Source organism: Grus americana, chromosome 14, assembly GCF_028858705.1.
Source record: "Grus americana isolate bGruAme1 chromosome 14, bGruAme1.mat, whole genome shotgun sequence".
NCBI lineage: Eukaryota > Metazoa > Chordata > Aves > Gruiformes > Gruidae > Grus > Grus americana.
In genome coordinates, this window is record NC_072865.1 from 12,664,005 (window position 1) to 12,677,871 (window position 13,867).

The following is a 13,867-nucleotide window of genomic DNA, read 5'->3' on the forward strand; positions in this document are numbered from 1 at the left end:
TGCACTGTGGTGGCAAACAGCGCAAAAAGACACAATCTGATATCTCAAAAAAAAGTTTTTCAAGTCTTATTTGAAAGTGTTTTTGACTGCCAGAGCAGCATTTTCTCTTTAAACATCTTTCTTCAGTCTGGGAGTCCCTTGGGCAGCAACAGCCTCTGAGATCCCGTTAGTTCCGAAGACGGGGCAGAGCTCAGCCAGGTAAGCAGATGTCTTCTGCGAAAATGCTGCAAGGACACGGCCAAGGTCCCACCCTGTAAAGCAAACCTGACCAGTACAACCTTGTTGGCTCAGGCTGAAGGACCCAAACCAGCATAAACCCAGGAAAAACACAGATGGGGTTTTGCTTACTTAATGTCTGGTTTGGGTTTTATGTTTTAAACATTCCTTATTTAAAGAAGAAACTGATATTTCTTGTGCTGGGTGGACTATAAAGAAATTCCTTAAGCATGCTAATGGCAATTCTCATGTAGATGGAAGTTTCATTTGTGATCGAAGGGCCATTTTGTACCTGAGGCTTGCTGGGACACCCGCTCTTCTTCCCAGGCGCCTGCGCTTGGGGTCTTGTGCCTTCTGAACTGCTGCTGCTGGGGAGAACGGTTGTCACTGTGCTAAGAAGTGAGGAGACTTGGAAAAAGCTGATCTTGCAGGACAGAATTTACCAGTTACAAGATTTGGTGACTTTGGGCTTATCTGTCCCATCTGAAGGAAATCGGTCTCTTGATTATGAATCCATATATTTAAAGCATACAATGACTGTTGCCCCAGCACGAATGGCAAGTTAGCATCCAGATTTGGGTACCGTATAGTCTTGTGGTTGTTCTCTGCCATTTGCAGGTGTAACTATAATACTGACGTGAATGCCAGTGCAAATATGTATTGCACAGACTCATTCCAGCAAACTCCAGAGCTTCACATATGCTTAAAGGACTCAAACTTGGCTGAGTCAATCCAAAAACTCAATATTCATAAAATATTTTTGGATTGTTTTCTGCCAGCATTTCACTTTACGTCAAGTAGAATAAATGACTAGTTTTACCTGAGGCTTAATTTCCCCACCTTGTATTTCTGCAAGAAAACTGAAAATTTAATTGTGTCAGCAGGGGAAGGAATATGACTTTACCAGCGATTATTGTATGTGTTTCTCCCAGCTGACTGCAGATATTTTGATTGCACTAGTTACCTCCTCCTATGATCAAAATCAATACATTGATCAATACAGTTCTTAAGTGTCATGCTCCAATCTACAAGGCATTTGTGTAACAGAGGATCTCAAAAGGGATTGCCTAGGGCTCTTTTTACTTTACGAAACCCACTAAAGAATAAATATCTCTTTTTGATTATGCTCCCTAGTTTCTTGGATTCCCCCCGCCTTCCCAAAAATTAGAAATTGTTTGTAGCTATGCTCCTTCCTCTTCAGATTTTTGCCTCTCCTGACACTTGGAGAAGCATCCTTGGACGTGGGCTATTCAAATGTTCAGAATGAGCTTGACATTTTTCTTTTAGACATCTTAGAAGAGATGAGGTTCTGCTTGCTATGATGCTCAAATGAGAAAATGTTTTCCTCAGGTCCTTCTTGCACACAGGAGGTCAGAAGGTCCCTGAGCCTGGAGGGGAGCGGTAGTTGGCATCACTCATATGAGATCCTCACTAGCAGATGTCCAGGAACTGCTCCTGTTGAGATTGGAAAGGGTGAAGTCAGAATACAGGCTATCATCACAGGATGTTTGGGGATATAGCTAACAGAAAATGGGGACTTAGCAACCTCTGAATCATATTAAAATGAAGAAGCTGTCAAAGGCACCTCCTGTCCTCCCCAGCACACTCCTGAAGATGATCTAACCTAGCTGTGAAACAGCTCTTGGCAGGGAAGGCGGATGAGCAAACGACATATCATCCTTCCTGAAGGACAACAGGGGAATGAAAACACAGCCACCGAGCAATATGTACTTACTGCCTTATTTCGGTATTGGCTTTGACCAAGCTAAAAACAAGGAGCCACTGCCTATTAAAGTGATGCAGGGAATTAATGTCTGCAAGTGGGGTGTATATAGGAGGACAGAGTAGGATGGGGAGCGTGGAGGGTCTGCTGTTGCCCTGAGTGCACTGAGGGAAAAACGTGGTGAGCATTTATCAAACCAAGGCTGTACGGAGGAGAATATGGAGATTTTACTCAAATTAAGCACCCACTTCCAATGTCACCATCTGTGGTATGACATTTAATCCTGATAAAATGCTTACAAAATAAGACTACTTATGAGCACAGCTCAAAAGTTTGCCATGTTAATATTTTTCATAATATGACGTATAAAGTTTTACAGATTCATACTCAGTGGGCTGTAAGAGAAAGCGGTCCAAAGCCAGGAATGTGCTAGTTAATGCATATCATAGAAATATTAATTGAAAAAGGAGAAAGGAGGAGACAGGAGTGGCAACTCCGATTCAACACAACATGGTGAAACATGATGTTTGCTATCTGACCTGTCCTTCCCCGGGAGCAGGATGGAGAGCTGAGAAAAGGCAGCAGCTACTCTAGCCAAAGAAACTTTACTTCATTTAGTGAGGCTTACTACAACTCAACCTAAAGTAAAGTAGATACCAGTTGAAATGTTAAAAGCACCAACAAGGATCTTTCTTATTGCTTTTGATCTTAATACTGTTTTTTTGTTATTTAATTTTTGTGTCATTGTTCCGTTACCAGAAAATATAATTTTCAGATCTTACCATCAGGTGCCTTAAGATACGGCCAGCTTTCTAACACCACTTTCAGGACATCCAGAAGGTACCAGGATACAAAACGATCGACATTGCATGGGCACGTGTGTGAACTGGCCCTCCCAAAGGCAGGACAGGATGATACGTACCCTGGTGACCAGAAAACCGACCGGCAGGCTGTGGAGTAGGAGGGAACATACGTGAGCCCCAGATGCTGTGAGGGAGTTTGTGATAGTTTGCTATTCAGAAAGGAACTTAAAGTAGTGACTGACATTAACAAAGTGCGAACACTAGACTTTTGTTATAAAACACATAATTCTTTAGAGAAAGTCTTGTTTTGACACAAAAAAGTTCCGCTATTGCACACACAAAGTAGACACATGAAACGATGAAGAATTTTTTGCCTGAAGATTTCAACAAACTGCAATTGCCATTTTTCACTGGATATTTCACTGCAGAAAAGCCACCTGTGTCCCAGACAGCTGCAATTCTAACACCGTGGCACACGTTAGAAGCCTGACAAAGAGAAGTCAGCCTTGCAGCTCATGGCTGCTGGTCTGCAACACGTTTGGGAATTGTGGCATCTCCATTGCACAAGGAAACGGCTCCAAGTGTTTTTGCCATTATTTCATTCCACAGCTTTGACGAATGGCTTGTTTTTTCCTAGCAGATGAAAGATCTAATTATGCCAGTTGCAAGATCTCCATTTATAAAAAAAAAACCATTCATTATCTTCCATTTGAATATTCTTAATTGATCCTGCTTGTACTTCAGTAATTGAAACACCTTACTTAAAAAACAGAAGCCCATTATGAGTTATCCCATCTGCGGGTGGTTATAAACCACTCTTAATGTGATGCTGTGTATTTCTAATGTAACTGAGCACTTCCAAGTACTCTCCTAATTATCAGATTTGGGCCTCTTATGAATGTTGCATTAATTATGGTGCAAAAATGAACTGTAGGCCAAAATCCACGGGTAATTAGAGCATATAATGTAGTGCCAAACTTAACATTAATGAGATAGAAATGGAAATACAGAGTTAATGTGAGAAAAAGGAGAAAGCGCCCATCTTCTGCAGCGTGGCATTGAATGGCCTCACTCATTTGCTTACTTGTTTACCCTGGTGTTTATAATTAGAAAATGGACTTAAATCACTGAACACAAATAGCTCCTTCGTTGATTTTAAAGTTAGCTTAGTTTCTGTCCTTCAGTGCCCAAATTTCTGTTTCTCTTCTGGAAACATCAACTATTACAACGTTAACAAGTCACAAATCTGTGATGGAAGAAGTCAGCATCTCTGGACTGACTCCATCATCTTTGTTCCTGTGTGGATCCCATGTTTTTCATCACCAGTCATTGTCACATTTATGTTCATAATATCCAAAGTCCAATGCCTTTTGCTAAAGTTGAGCAGAACATACTGCAATGGAAAACAGGGAAACTGGTAAACATCATTCAGGTCAAGCATCTGAAAGACGGAAGCATAAGGAGACTGGGAAAAGAGAAAACTCCAAGTCAGGAGATAGGACAAGCATAATTAAGATGACTATCAGCAAAGCCAGTCGATGACGTCTGTTAGCACATGGAGTAGTCTCTTGAGGGACCCACTGTAGAAACACCCTTTGCATGACCAAAATTAGGCTGGATAAAGTAATGGAGGGTGTACAGCCCTGTATCAGCAGAGGGGTGGCATGGGGTAGCTGATAATCTCTGTCATATCTCTAATGCCTCCAGTGGACCTGTTAGAACAAGGAAAAAGTACCTTTCAGCCCAGGTGCCTGGGGACCTCCCTGGTGATGCCTTCTTCGTCCCCCGGTTCAAGGCTGCTTTTCAAGACATTGGCTCAGCAGCTCTAAGCAAAAAGCAAAGCAGGATTATTTTTAAACTATTGCACCATATGCTGATATTTTGCACTAGTCAAGCTCCGCAATCAGGGTGAGGGAGGTCTTCAACCCCTCCAGCGGGGTCAGGAGGGGCATTAGCTGGCATCATCTTTCTGTTTAAGGTCTGCAGCGCTGCTCAGCACCCAGAGCTGTAGGGAGAGAGCTGGGGGTGCCAGAGCCCCAGGGGGTCTCCGTGAACGGGGCAGAGGGGAGCAGAGAGGCAGCACTCCCTCACACATCCCGAGTTGGGTGTTTCTCCACGTAGGGGTGCCTGCGATTCTCATCCTTACACCCAGGAAGAGGTGAGATACAAACTGCTAATCTTCCTAGCGAGAGGAGCGTGAGATGCATTTGAGATGTGCTGGAGAAATGTGGCAGCTATTGTTCTGACAGGATCAAAGCTGCTAACGGTATAATGAGGCTGATTATTTTTATAGCGAGTTTTGCTGTTTGAAAGCTGCCACGTTTGACAGCTCTGGAAGGGCTCAGCACCTGCCTGAACATGAGAGGGAAAATGCAATCAGGCCACGGGAGCACAGGGGCAACAGCAGCGAGAGTTTATCAGCTCCCCGGGAACCAGAACCTTCATTCTCAGTAGAGCATTGTTCCTTGGGTCAGGCTGACAGCAGAGGATGACTTTGACAACAGTGATGGCATGTTTTGAGTATGTGGTTATTTGGCTTATTTAAGGTACAGTTGAGCCCTGTTGGCTCGTGTCTGAAAAGCCACCGAGCCATCAGCATCTCAGTGATTCTGACTCACGGAGGAGATCTGGTAACCATCTCCCAAAGTATTAACTTTCTCAGTGATCACACTGCTTTATGCTGAAAACTTAACCTGTTCAGCTGCTTCCTCCTGAAGGTTTGCTTTCATAAGACAAGAGCTAGGAAATGGGCAGGCAGGAAGATACACAAGCTATACAAACACAGTCACAAATGGATATGCTCAAGGGATCACGTCTTATATTTCGTGCCTCTTCCAGGCCCCACTCAGAGATCATTTGCTGTTCTTACTTTAAAAGCTATTAAAAATCTCAGGCATGTCTTAGCAACATCCATGTTACAATTAATAACTGGCCAACAGTGACAAACATCAGACGGACGTGCAGGCAATGGAAAGTAAACCTGTTCGATGTGGGTCAGGGCCAACAGGCACAGCACCCAGCCAGGCTCAGCCGTTCCCCTTGGCTGAAATTACGTCAGGTGAAACCGGGATGCTGAAGTTTAAAACAGGACGGCAGTATGACACGGTCAGCAGACGGGAGGACAGCTGCTCGACGCCAGCCCAGCATCACAAGGCAGCGCTGCAGCGTCATCGTTGCAGCACGGGAGGCTTCAGCCTTTTTGTCAGCATTGCTAAAAGAACCAGAGGAAAGGTGGAATATAATTACTGAGACTGTGCAACGAGAAACAGGAGGTCCAGACCAAACTCAGTCATCTCCCTGTTTCTATTTCACCAGCCTGGGAGCATCATTACGGTCAGTGACCCAGAGGCAGGATATTCCCAGCCTCTGAGGGTGCAAAGGATTTAGTTGAGGAAAGAAGTTCTTCAATAAATAAAACACCTTTCCTACAGCTGCAGGTTGTTCTGTCCTGGAAAGCATTTCTGACATTTTAAAATTGCAACAAACTATTTTTATATGAGAGATTAATTACTGCTGCTGGAGCACCACAGCCCTGAACCAAACTATGGTTTAGTTGTACCAGACACTATTCGTATCTGAAATGACACAATGCTTGTTCCAAAAAGCCTAAAATCTAAAGGCAAGGCATACGAAGAAAGTATTATTGCCTCTATTTTATCCACAATGAAAGAAAGCTCAGAGAAATAGCATGGTCTGCCCGGAGTCAAACGGGAATTGTTGGAGAAGCCACCTCTGCGGTCCTCAGGTGTCCCAAGTCCCTGGGAATCTTCTGTCAACAATTTCATAAAACAGCTCGCTGAAGAACTTGGCTGATCTCTGTTCTTATTAGCACACGTTTAGCATTTGTCTGTTTACTTAGCATAAAGTATCTGTAGTCATGTTCCTGTTTTTAACTTTTGATGTCTATCAAGAATGTAATTATCATCTTAAGAGGTTATTATTCAATACAGCAATGAGAATTTATAACATCATGCAAAAGCTTTTAGCCAGTACCCAGAGATAATGACATAGAAAAATGTGTTCCTTCAGCCCTATTTTTTATTGAATGCAACTCTTTGCTTCTTTGCTGATCTATGTGAGATGCCTTGGCTGACTAAAGCCAGGCTCCTAATTAGTTATCTTCATTAATCAATCTCTATCCTATCTATTTCCTCTGTCAAGTGAAGGGTTGTGTTCAGCATTCTACCAGAGACACCAATACGATTTTCCTCCATTCATGGAACAAGAGTCTTCTGAACAAAAGAGCAGTGTGCTGGGATTAGCTGTTAAAGTTGAAGTAGCTTAAATGGGTTCCTATAATTTTTCTTAGACTAAATTCATTAATAGAGCCTGGCAATAAAAAGAATTTTAAAAGGAAGATGTAATGAACAGTTGCAGTTCCAGGGAAACAAACGGATTGGGTCAAATTCAGCAAATGTTTTCAGCAGGAGAAAATGAAAAGGAAACAAGATGCTGAAGTGTTTTGACATTTTATTTCAAAATCATATTTCAGCTTATTATTTGCCTGCACTTTTAAAACATCCTCCTTAAAAAAGATATGCTTCTACTGTAAACACAAAAATAAATGAACTGGAGGGGATGTTGGTCTTGTTCTGCCAGAAAAAATTATGAAACATTTCTATTCTGTGCCAACCCAAAGCAGCGGTACCTGTCAGTTGGTGCAGTCACATATCCCCCGGGCATTGTTTGACCACCTCCACTTCTGGAGACGAGGACATCCCTCGCGTAGCTTCAGCGACTTTCCCGGCGCTGTACGGGAATGCCTTGGCCCGTGTCTGACTGAGATGGGCTGGGAACACGTCCTGGAGCTGCCAGCCAGTCGAGCAAGCAGCAGCCAGAGCTGGCCTGTAAGTGAGAGAACAGGCGACCTGCAGCTAAGGAAACCATCCTTCAGGAATGATGGAACAAAGGAAAAAGAAAGGAGAGAAACAAACGTATTGATAGAGGCTTGCTTTGTTTTCTGTGACTTGTCAGATACAAAGAAAGTAAATTTTTTTCCAGCGGTATGTTTCTCTCACTCAAGGGCTTTGCTTACTTGGAGAACTGTCTGCTAATTTTAAATCTGAGGAGGCATGTCAAAGTCTTACAAAATGTACCGAATGCTGGATTATGTGGGCTGGAGACAGCTGTTTTTAAAACCTCTAACTGAAATTTAGTAAAGAGTGATGAGTGCTTAATTCCAGCTCACAAGGTCTGAACAGCATTATTTGATTTAAAGATAATTAAGATATTCAGCATAACTGCTCAAGAGTGGAAAAAAAATAAACACTTGTCATGAGATAGAGACAAATTTGTGTTTACATTTGACTACAAAGGACTTTAAAATCAACATTTCTGTCATATCCATATACATAATTTAGCAAACCAAATGTTTTCCTGAGATCCGGATTTTCACCATTCAGCTGGATGGGAAAATTGAACTTTTGATGATGTTTCTGTGGATTTTACCTATTTTTCCAAAGGACTGCATCATCTCTAAGGAGGAATGGTCCACTGATATTTACTCCTCTCTTTTAAAAAAAATAATAACTAAACAGTAAGTCTAGGACAGACTTCAAATTTGGCTAGGGCATTTTAAGAATTTAGGAATATTTTCTCTTTAGAGATAGACTGATGTTGCTTGAGACATCAAATCCACTGCCTAGGTGGGTTTTACACACAGAAGAAAGATGATCCCTGCCCAATAGTGGAGTGAAAGACACTGAAGGCAAAGGAAGGTCCCTGTTGTAAGGCTCAGCGCAGAGGATGGATTTCATTTTCTCGGGCACGTCACTGAGCTTTCCTGGGCCTGGCTGCAAAGGGACAGACAGATACCAGCCGTGTCTGCTTGGCTGTTTCTCCACCAGAGCTCCAACAGGCAATTTAGCAAATCGTCTACCCCAGCCACCTTACTCAGATAATCGTACCGCGTCTTTACGGGCTCTGCAGGCCGTCAGCTTGCAATGAAAAGAAATGGTCATAGGAGGAGGGGATGGAGACATTCATCTGCCACGCAGACTAACTCAGCTCCCCAGCAGCAGCAGCCAGCCGTACCGCCTGCACCATCCCCATGCCTGCGCTCATCTGGTTTGACACCCTGCTTCCTCCAGCCCGCCTGGGTGGGAGCCCTGTGCTTGAAAGCGCACGAGAGACGAACATCAAGGGTATCTCTCCAGAGTTAGAGGAATATATCTGATATTCGAGGGAGTTCTCTGGAGCAGGTCTCATTGCGTTCTCTCAGTTCGTGCACTCTTTTTGTATTCATTGGTTGCTTCCCATACATTTAGAAGATACATTCTCTCTGAATTGGTTTCTGTTGGACAAAGCAGATGGCAGGTAGTCACGCGCAGGCGCAGTGAAAGACCTGCCTTTAGTAAACTCACCTTTGATAATGTGCTGGTCTCCTCTGGGTTGCAGGTCAATCAGATGCAGCAGCAGGATGGTATTCAATAAGCTTAAACCTTATCGCTAGGAAATCTTGCAAGTATCTTGCTCATCTCAGAAAATGGAAGAAATGAGAAACCCACAGAGAAACAACAGGAGCTCTTCATCCTGGAATTATTACATATATTGCTAGTTTTTCAGCACTGAATATGAAATCGATTTACATTGCTCTGCAATGTTGATACAGAACAACAAAAAGAGAGAACGAGTTTGTCATTTCTGGCTCCCTTTTGCCCTGGGAATCGTGTTGAGTAGGTGTGTGGGGGGGTATTCTTCTTATCCTGCTATAAAGATTTTCTACTGATGGGCAAAGGTGGAAGTTCACTTTAGTGGCTGGAAGCATGAGTCATCCAGCCCAGAGATTACAGTTACTAGAAAGCTTTTGATTTTATGGAGTCTATGAACCTGGTAATTGTGAGAGAGGGACAATTCTGCACTGACCTTTTGAAAATTAAATATGCAGCTGTATTCAAATCAAATGTTTCATGAAAATACATTTAATTTGTATTCATTTTTTTCAACAGAAAATGGGAATGAAACAACATATTTTGTTCACATTTCATTTTGACATTTTGTGTATTTCGGACTTAAAAAAAATACTTTTTTTGCCTCTTTCAAAATGAAAAATGTCACAAATTAAAATAGCAAATTCTAGAGATTCTTGGATTTGCCGTTGACACCCTTCTCAACTTTCTGACTATTTCCCAAGAGTTCCCAGTTTTCCAAAAATATCAAAAGCATCTTTTCAGGGAGAAAACAGCACTGTCACCTTTACGCTTAGCTCCTGTAAGCCCGGCGGTCACTCCAACGCCACTGGCTCTTTCCTGCCCTTCTGAAACACACGCTCAAAGTTTACTCCTGGCCCAGTGGGATTCAGGATGGTTTGTGTGATCTTTCCTGGGCACTTCCATTGTAAGACATGACTAAATAATGATGCCAACCAGAAACCGTACTGCACTTAATGACATCTCTGTCATCTACCGGCAATCGTTTACTGTGGGTTAGTGACTGCCATAAAATATAGAATTAAAAGACTGTTTTCTACCTGCTCCTCAAACAGGAATAAAGTAAGCAGATGCATCACTGCCTGGAATAACTAACAAACAGTCATCTTAAGCTGTTCTCTCTTTCCCTCTCTTTTATAGTGCATTTATGAATTATGTTGTTTGCATTTATAATTACGGGACTGAACAGATGGCGGAAGGCTTATTTCAGAATGAGGTGTTCATTAAAATAACCTATTCCAGTCTGCCAAGTGATTGGTAACTGTAATCCCAATTTGATATCGAAGAGAGATATTTATTCTTTCTCTGTAAGTCCATCGGAAAGGAATGGAGCTTTGAGAAATGGACACTATATTGAGTGTGAAGCTACACTAATGGTGCTGCATATATTCCAGACAGGAAAGCACCGGAGAGTTGTGCAGCTGTGACAGAAAGAAAAATGCAGGGAAAAATAAATTGTGGACCAACACGATTTTCAAATCTAAGCAAAGTTTCAATTCTTTAGTCAATTTGGAAGCTCAATTCCACTTAAAACGTGGCTCCAGCCAGCTTCTACCTATGTGCAGACTCTTCCTACAGCCTGAGGTAGTTGGGTTCAGTAATAGTTGTTTCCATTATTAAAAATGGGAATCTCTGCTCAGGCAAAACATAAATCTTCGCAGTTTATCACATCTTACACAGTAACATTTTGTTTTCCTCTAAGCCCAACAAGTGTGTACTTCTGCTGTTGCTTCTGCAAATAAGAGGTTTTGTGATGTAACCGGGAGCGATCCTCCCCTATCTGCCTTCCTTCTAGGAAATCTTATTTTACCAGCTTCCCTTTACCAGCTTCATCATGTTGCAAGGCCTGTAATCGGTCAGGAGACAATTCTTTGCACTTCAACTCCTTTGCATTATTTTATTTCTGAGATCTCCTACCTCGATATTTTCACGTTGAGACTTCGGGATCTGGTCTGAACACGGATGAAAGCAAAGAGATAATGTCAGGGTTTCTCTGTTGAGACTGAAGGAGTCTCTATTTCTCCAATTCTGGCCATTATCCAGGTTCTGCTTCCTGGCCCGCACATCTCCTTGTCCATATGTCCTACCCAGACTACATCAAGATGCCGCTTGTGGCAGATCTTCACTCCGTGGGCAGTCAGAGGGCTGTGCTGCTGCCAAGCTGCTCTGAAACACAGTTCACAGCTCTCCTATGGCTGAAAGCTTTGCTCTTCTGCGCCAAAGCAATTGGCATCATTTGTACCCCACAGCTGTGGTCATCAGAATTTTGCGGGCACAAGTCAGAGGAAATAGCGGAGAATGAGATGCAAAGGTGCAGGACTCCTGTCTGAGCCCGCTGGGAGCAGAACCAAAGGTGGGAGGAATGGGAGACCAGTACAGAAGTTGGTGGTGATCACTAAGAATAACCAGAAATATTTTTGCCTCTGCAAACATTGTCACAACCTTTAAAGATACAAAAGCTGTTACCGAGATGTTTTCTGGGGTCCTGGAGGGAGTTTCAAGTTGCATAGGAAGGAAGAAATATATTTTGAAATGTTTCATTTGGAGTGCTGGCAATCAACAACTGGAAAAAGGAGAAAATGAAAGAGACGGGCAGATGAGTGGTCACATACAAAATTGCCAATAAGCCAGTGGTTAGGTCAGTCACCTTGATAAAAGGCAGAAAAAGGCCTTGAACATGAATTGGAGTCAGCTCTTTTTTTCTTTTTCTTTTTTTTTTTTCTTTTCTGTCTCATGAGAAGTTGCAGACTTGCTCCAGATCAGAAATAGGGAAAGTATTTGAAACTGTGAAAACTTTTGCAGAATGGGAAAAGGATTTTCTATACCACTCTGATTTTAGCTTGAAACTTGTCATTTTTGACCTAACAAGCAAGTTTTTATAATTGCATGTTTCTCAGATACTCTGACCTCCCTTAAACATCCACTCCAACCTGTTAAACCTCCTAGTTATAAACTACATTCCCCTGTACATTTTTTCAGGGCATGCATTGTCTTCAAAAGGAGTTAGCCAGAGCTCAGCACAACAGCTTTCTGCTTTATTTGGACTACAGTGTGCTACTGTCAGGAAAACATGAATAGGTTTAGACTTCTCAGAGTTTTGGTTTTGCTGAAATTTATTGCTTGGTTTAATTTGAAATCTTTCATTTGAAATGCAAGGAGTTGACAAAAGAAGTTAATATAAAATATTAATAAAATAATTTCTCAAAAACAACAACAACAAATTGCAATGTCTTCAAATGAAAAGTTTCACTTGTCATTTTTACAGAATTATTGCTTTTTAATATTTTTTTAAAGATAAATTCAGAGAAACTGGCACAAACTCAGGAGAACTTTCAGTGCCACAAAACCTGCAGATTTATTTCTTTTCTTATTATTTCAAATTTTTAAGAATGTCACAGTTAAAACTGCTCCCTGCCTGAGTTCCCTCCATCAGTCCAGTAAGGAATCACTAATGAAGCGCCAGCAACAAACCCCAAATCCCAGTTCAGGGATGTCCGAGGACCACAGTTTCATTTCAGTTAGGGGAAAATTTCCCGAGTTGTGTGACTGTGTGCGTGGGGTCAGTAGGAGTGGAGTATATTACAGACTTCAAACAATTTAATGTGAACTGCTAAGAGCAACACCTATTTCAAAGAAAGAATTTGATGCAAGATTTTTCTTCTATTCTTGCATTACCAGGGATTATTTAAAAACTCAGGCAGTAAGTATTCTGCATTTAAAATATAAAGGCTATCAAAAAGATTTGCAAATACAATGAAACTTGGAGCTTATCAGCTTTTTGTATAGTTCGTGTCTAAAGTTCCCCAGACTGCGGCCATTTGTGTCCCTGCTGAGGCCCAAGCTATCCTGCAGTACCCGTAACCGCTTACACATAGATACCATAAGTGCACCCACCCACCTACTTCTGCAGCAACATTAACCTCTCGGTCTCCGAACACATGTGCAAAATCTCTTCGCTGCCTGGTGACAACGTGCCCTTCATTTGCTGGGTGGGGGGAGCGGATTTAGGTGGCAATGCGGCCGGGAGCAGAAGGCTAAGAGCTCCCGGTACTCCCGCAGGAACGCAAACCCTTCCCAACCCCGTCCGGGGACAGCTGCAAAACCTCACCTCGGTCTCCAGTGTCAGGACAACGGGAACCACCTTCTGCCGGTTCAGAAATGGAAGCAATTAATAATGTAAACAGGTGTATTGGGAAAGGATTAGTAAACAGGGAGCAAACACAGCTGCGCACCTACGGCAGGTTTATGATGGCTGTGGCTTCTTCCATTAATCTGCCTTCACCCAGCTGAAAGCTTCGCTGTGCTTGGACAGTTGGGGGCATTTATTTTATTCATTTTTTTTGTCTGTTATTACCTCTAGGTAAAATTATTTCTCCTGCCAGGGTTAAAGGGACAGAGGCTGCTGCGGCAGCACTAAGCCCAGTGTTTGTTCAGAGGCTTTGGGAAGCGCAGCCACACAGTCCTTCAGCCATTAGCGATTCAGCTGTAGCTGGGAAAGGCTGGCTGTGCTGTCACTTCGTTATTAATGAGCAGTAGCTACTAATGTGATCCAAACCCTCGCAGAGTTTCTGTACGTGCGAGGGGCCCTTTGCCCTTCGCAGCAGCCACCGGGATTAGCTGCCTGCAGGCTGAGGAACTGGAGCTTGCAGGGAGCTCGGGGAAGGATGGGTACAGGTGTTCAGAGCATGGACTACGGT

General features: G+C 42.7%; 1 protein-coding gene and 1 long non-coding RNA gene across 8 annotated transcripts in view; one reads left to right on the forward strand and one right to left on the reverse strand.

Annotated features, from left to right (window-relative positions):
- The window catches only part of HTR4 (5-hydroxytryptamine receptor 4), a 139,675-nt gene that overhangs the window by 118,983 nt on the left and 6,825 nt on the right, over positions 1 to 13,867 (forward strand). The gene's annotated exons all lie outside the window — the stretch shown is intronic.
- Positions 2,456 to 5,973, reverse strand: LOC129212593 (uncharacterized). Its single transcript, XR_008579222.1, has 3 exons — positions 5,723 to 5,973; positions 4,478 to 4,567; positions 2,456 to 4,135 (listed from the first exon to the last, which is right to left on the reverse strand). It is a non-coding gene; the product is annotated as an uncharacterized LOC129212593 (long non-coding RNA).